This window comes from Zingiber officinale, chromosome 3A, assembly GCF_018446385.1.
Source record: "Zingiber officinale cultivar Zhangliang chromosome 3A, Zo_v1.1, whole genome shotgun sequence".
Taxonomy (NCBI): Eukaryota; Viridiplantae; Streptophyta; class Magnoliopsida; order Zingiberales; family Zingiberaceae; genus Zingiber; species Zingiber officinale.
The window spans coordinates 60,226,106-60,232,560 of NC_055990.1; positions in this window are offsets into that span (position 1 = coordinate 60,226,106).

The following is a 6,455-nucleotide window of genomic DNA, read 5'->3' on the forward strand; positions in this document are numbered from 1 at the left end:
TATAAGTAGTTGAGGTAAGGTGCAGATAATTAAATGGAATTAAAATATAGTTTTCTAATTGGATTATGATTTAGTTTAGCTATTGTATTTTTAGCTAAACTGTACGATTTTTACAGGATTCGGATTCGGGACGAGCACATCGACATAGAGGTTGATTAGCTCGATTTACATTGGAGGCGGGTACCTCTTGACTTATCTTTTATGATATTGTCATTTGGATATGCATAGTATTTTATAGCTACAAGCAATGATCATGTTTGCCTTTGGTATGTCACGGTTTGATACCCATAGCATGTTCTGTTTTTGTCATTTGTTATGTATCCATGTTTACGTTTTGTGATTATTACCATGTGTACCTTAGTTCCTAGAGTAAGTGACATACCATATCTTACTGAGGTTAGGACTAGGTTCTGGATTTTATTTTCTGGCATGTGTATCTAGATTATCTGATACCTTGGTTTTATACCATATCTGACTTGTGTACATTAAATCCTCGGATCTGATCATCGATACTGTGGTACCCATTATATATATATATATATATATATATATATATATATATATATATATATATATATATGGATTTTTCTATGCTGATCAGAATATTGTCATGCTTAGTGTTATGCATCATGATTGCATGTTGAGCGATAGTCGACTCCATTATTGTGAGTATATCGCCAGTTACATGGATCTACACACACAACCACTCATGGGTTAGTGGTATATTCAGGCAGAGTGTGTTGCAGCAGGTGCTCTGTCAAGGGCTCCGTTGGTCCACTCATGGGTTAGTGTGACGCAGCGTTGTAGCAGAACAGGGATCCCTCCCCGTCATCGTGTACCGGGAGATGAGAGCATTGAGCTCCCCCATTTATGATTTGGGGTAGGAGGATAGGTGTACTCCGACAGCATCCCGTCCACTCGGTCACTCATCAGGAGCAGTGACGTCAGAGTGCACGGTTGTCACAGCCCTACCCACTCGGTCTCACCATCATGTGTGAGACGGCTAACTGGAGAGTAGGGGTGACCAGGACATGTCATTGGCATCATACGCAATGATGCATTTATTGCTTGTGCTTGCTGCATTTATTTGCTGCATTTGGTTGGATGCATATGTTTTACATGCATACAGGATTTATGACACTCTCGGTTTCACGACTTTTTGTTCTGGATAGGAGTTCCTAGTGAGTACAGCTTCCTCAGTTACCTTTTAGTTTTGCATTTTTCCTATATATGATTAGGAAGCTGTATTCCATGTTTATTGCTGTTAGATATATCTTACTAAACATGTCTATTGGTATTCGTTGAGTTGTTGAACTCACCCCCGTTGATACTATATTTTTCAAGTACTAGATTCTTATGTTCGCTTGGGAGTATCCTGACTGCCGGTTCCCACGTCATATCAGAAGACTATAGTTTCCGTTAAGTTTATTTGTTTTATGTATCAGTGTGTTTAGCTCTGTACTTCGGTTTTGCTTCTGGAGCGTTGATGTTGTTATGTGGTATTTTGTATTGGTTGTTGGTTGTGTAAGCCTAGCCGGCTAGCAGTTTGTGTTTTGATTTGTATTTGGTTTCTGTAAATTTTCTGTTGTGTGTTGGTTTTGGTACAACCGAGTGGGCTACTTTACATATAACTGCGTGGTTGTGTGTATATTCCAGCCGCCTATGACTGATGTATATTGTGTCTGTAGAAATGCTTCAGATTGTCAGCCGTACAGGGGGATGCTGCCGAAATTTTCTTCTGACAGGGACTCCCACGGGGCGTGACATTTCCGCTGTGCGCTCTATAATTTTTTTTTATCGCTATTCACCCCCCCCCCCCTAGCGAAACTCTTCGATCCAACACTATCATGATGTGGATCAAGAAGCAACATTAACTTACCTAATCTAGAGATCTGAAACCTAGATGTAAAATATATACATAGTAATCATGATAAGTAGAACATAAATCAAAATTGTGAACTCATTTAAGGTACCTACACATACATGAACCTAAGGAATTAACATAAGACATGATATGAGGAAACATAAAGAAATCGTAGGGCGGCATCATGATGAATATGACCTTAAAAATAGAATTTAAAAACTGCTCTTAGTAAACTGAAATTTACTAGTTTTGTAAGGTGATTTGAGCATAGGAAAGTTTCCTATATTCTAATGGAAAGTAACTAGAAGCATGACCCCAAATTGTAATGCAACATACATATTCATAACTCTTAAAATAGAATTTAAACTTACATTTATCATGTCCGAAACTTGCAAGGTCTATAACTTATTTTGAGCATGTATAGTTTTCTAATTTCTAAGGGTATACAATTAGTAAAATATGAAACAACTTGTTAAGCAAGATCATGATGACTGAAGCTCTAAAATAGAATTTAAAACTCACCACAACATAACCAAAAGTAGGAAGGTAATAGCATAATTCCAGATTTGTCAGTCAGTGGTATAAGAATCATATGTAATTCATCTTTGATCCAAAAAAGGTTTTGTAAATTGAAAATGAAAGCTAACTAAATTTCCTACATTTCAATAGAAGACACCGAAATGAAATTCGTTCACCCATTGAGTCTAATTTACATCACAACGGAACCAAACCTAACAAACTATAAAATCAGAAATTTCACAATATATAGAAGCTAAATAATACAATAACATGGTTGAGAACATGCCTTAAGCACTTAGCCACCCACTCCTTATCTTCCTTGGAAATCCTAGCACCGGTGGGGAACAAGAGGGGTGAGGAGGTCTTCCTAGGGTCGGTGGCAACAAAACCAAGAGAGGGCTTTAGAAGGAAAGGTTTAAATAGATAGGGGGACTTAGGACTTGGTCTAAATTTTCTATTTCCATATCTATCTACATATAAAAATTCACAACACATAAAATTTGCTAAGTCATTTATTTTATTTTTTAAAATATAAAACTTAGTCCCATGGGTGTAACATTTCCATATCTATCCCAAAAATTCGCATATGAATACCAAGTCATTTATTTCATTTCTTTTTTTTGTAAACTTAATACGATATCAAGTTTAAATAGGAAGCTATTTCCATGGTTATAAAATTTCCATATATAGTTTACTTATATAATTCTATTTATTATTTGTAATTACCCCTCATACCTCATGTGATATTTTATTTCCATATTAATTAGATGCATATTCTCTACAAATTTATACATACTATATTTTTGCATTAATATATATATATAATTCCTATGCTATATTAGTATAGTGATTAGTTATTAATTTTTTATTTAATTTTGTGTATACCATATAGATTTAATAACCTATAATAAACTTTATAAGTCTTTATAAAATTTTACATATATTTGTATTCTACCATCTTCTTAATATAAAATAAATAAATATAAATTCTAATTAATAATAATTAATCCAATAAATCCCCTTAATTAAATAAATTTAAATTTTAATTAAATTATAATTAAATAAATTTAAAATCTAATTAAATTACAATTAATCTAATAAATTTCCTTAATTAAATAAATTTAAAATAAAATTAATTTATAATTTAATCTAATAAATATCCCTAATTAAATAAGTGGGTTTACACTCTACATGGTCCTTAAAAAGAAAAGGTACAAAAGGAGAATGAGAAAGTAGAGATGTTGAAGGGAGAGATCAATAAAAAAAAAACTACTAAATAAGATAAAGGCTAAGATGAAAGTCTTGAGAACTATATGAACATTGGTGGCTAGTGGAATACTATTTGATATATATTAGATTGAAGTAGTGTTGGAACAATGTGAATAGTGAAATCGTTGAATGTTAGTGATTCATGATTTTTGTAGTTGATTTAGAGAAATTTATGAGCTTTGTAAAATGATAATTAGATTAATAAAAAATATGTATTCACATTTTGATTGTATTTTATAATTTTTATTTCTATTTTAAGTGATGAATGAATTGTGATAATGTCTAAATTTTAAATTTGAATTATATATTTTAAATAAATATTAGTGATAATTGTATAGTATTTTAACTACAGCGCACACTAAGCTGTGAATGTTATTAACCGCAGCATGTGATGTGTGCTGCAAATGCTACTAATTGTAGCATGCACCGTGCACTGCCAATGTTCTTAACAACATGTAGTACGCACTGTGAATGTTTTTGACTTTCAACATCTTACAGTTTTGTAGCATGTAGATGTGCACCGCGGATAGAAAAATTATATACTACGGAAAGTCAAATTTGTTGTAGTGTCGCTTTAACTTGTTTGTCAAGCAATCAACTCCCAACTTACTTCACTTGGACTTGTTTTCCAAGCAATTTGCTTCCAGTTGACTCCACTTGGACTTGCTTCACCTAGTTTCTAACTAGGACTTTCACTGTCTAGTTTTCAATTAGGACTTCCACTGCTTAGCACCGCTAAGACTTCCATTAATTACCAAGTATCTAGTCCTCCTTGGACTTCTCACTCACTTCTACGCTTCAAGTCAACCTTGACTTTGTTTGGACTCTTAACTTGATCAACCATGATCAAGTTATTAGGTCACCCTTGACCTAAAATCTCTTAAACATATTGGACAAACGAAACTATCAAAACTCAAGAGGCGATTGCACCAACAAGTAGTAGTAGACGTGATAGAATAATTGTTAAGATAGAAGATAACAAGTTATTTATAACTGAAAGTTGTATGTATATATATATAATCAATTTTGAAAAATGATGGAGAAGTTGATAGAATATTTTACATAGAATACAAATATGATGATTGAAATGAAGGAAGATGTTAGACATTTTTTGTGATTTTAAGATATAGTGAAGCATATAAGCAAAAGATATAGTTATAGAAATGAGAATATTAAGATGCATGTATTATATGGATGGATAAGATAAAAATAAGAACATGGAGGAAAAAACTCTAAGAGACATATTTAAGATAGTATAGACTATAGAGATATACATAAGTAACAAATAAATACCCTAATTAAATAATGTGAGACCATCACAAATATTACATTAATTGAGAAAGAAGAACAAATAAGATTTAATTACTACTAATAAAATAAGATAAAATTTATTTAAATATAAATGATGTAAAATAGAGGATTTAATCAAATAGGATAGGGGGATCCAAGATAAAAGCTTAGTTATTGTTGTTGTTAATCAACTCATGGATAATATTAGCAAATTGCTTTTCCCACCCCCCAGTCAACGCACACCCCCTCCACCTCCCCTCTCTCCCCTGCCAAAAGACGCATGTAACCTCCTTTTCATTTTTTTATTTTTTTTTAATTTTTTAATTTTATTTTAATTTTTTTAATTCATACTTATATATTCATACTTACATATTTTTAATTTTTAATTTTTTATTTTAAATTAATTTTAATTTTTTATTTTTAATTAATTTTATTTAAAATTTTTTTTATTCATACTTATATATTTTTAAATTTTTATTTAGTTTTATTTTTAAAATTAATTTTATTTTTAATTTTTTTCATTCATACTTATATATTTTAAAAATTTTATTTAGTTTATATATTTTAAAATCTTTATTTAGTTTAAAGTTTTAATCAATTTTATTTATTAGTTTTCATTAATACTTATATATATTTTTAATTTTGTTTAATTTTATTTAGTTTTATTTTTTAATTAATTTTGTTTATTATTTTTTCATTAATACTTATATTTTTTTAATTTTATTTAATTTTTATTTAGTTTTATTTTTAATTAATTTTATTTATTATGTTTTTAATTTTTTTTAATATTTATTATGTTTTATTTCTTTAATCAATTTTGTTTATTATTTTTTTATCAAAATTTTTAATTTTTTTTATTTTATATAATTTTTAAATTACTCCCTTCCTTTAAATTACATTCTTAATTTGACACTTAAATTACCCGCATCCAACTATTAACACATGTCATAATCTTCTCTCCTTTAAAATCATCCCTCCCTCCAACCATTGACATATAGCACATGTCAAAATCTCTCACCCTCTTTAAATTACCCATCCTCCAACCATTGACACCTGTCAAAACACTCCCTCCATTTAAATTCGTCATTCTCCAACCATTGACATCTGTTAAAACACCCCCTTCCTTTAAATTACCCTTCTTCAATGTTTGACATATGTCAGAACTTCCCCTCCCTTTAAATTACCCCACTTCTAATCCTTGACACATGTCAAAATCTTTTATCCCCTTAAATGACCCCCCTTCCAACCCTTGACACATGTCAAAATCTCTCATCACTTTAAATGGCCCCCTTTCAACCCTTGACATATAAACATATAAAAAAATTATTGAAAAAATAAAACTGATAAAAAATTGATAAAGAAATTGATTAAAAAATTAATAAAAAAATAAAATTTAAAAAAATAAATTGAAAAAATATAAGTATTATGAAAAAAATAATAAATTAAATTAATTAAAAAATAAAAACTAAATAAAATTTATAAAAAATTGAAAAATAAAGTATTGATAAAAAAT